Source organism: Penaeus monodon, chromosome 24 (assembly GCF_015228065.2).
Source record: "Penaeus monodon isolate SGIC_2016 chromosome 24, NSTDA_Pmon_1, whole genome shotgun sequence".
In the NCBI taxonomy this organism is placed as follows: Eukaryota; Metazoa; Arthropoda; class Malacostraca; order Decapoda; family Penaeidae; genus Penaeus; species Penaeus monodon.
In genome coordinates, this window is record NC_051409.1 from 22,502,041 (window position 1) to 22,502,309 (window position 269).

At 58.7% G+C, this 269-nt stretch overlaps 1 pseudogene; it reads right to left on the reverse strand.

Annotated features, from left to right (window-relative positions):
* The window catches only part of LOC119588886, a 48,185-nt pseudogene that overhangs the window by 12,840 nt on the left and 35,076 nt on the right, over nt 1-269 (reverse strand).

The window sequence follows — 269 nt, forward strand, 5'->3', positions numbered from 1 at the left end:
GCAAAGGATATGATTAAAGGGACTTTTCTATGAAAAATAAAATCCACTGTATCATTCCCCGCACGTGCCCCTGACTTCCCTTGGCCTTACCGTACGCAGAATCAGGGACCCGGTCAGCGAGGGCGCCCAGCCTCCTCGCGAGGTCGTAGAGGCGGTTGCCCCGGCCGCCGTGGATCCACTCAGCTCCGTCTTCCGTCAGGATGCCGTCTGTCGGCCAAAGAAAGCGCTCCTTAGGGCATTGCGGAGCACGCGCGTGCGAACGCATTTCG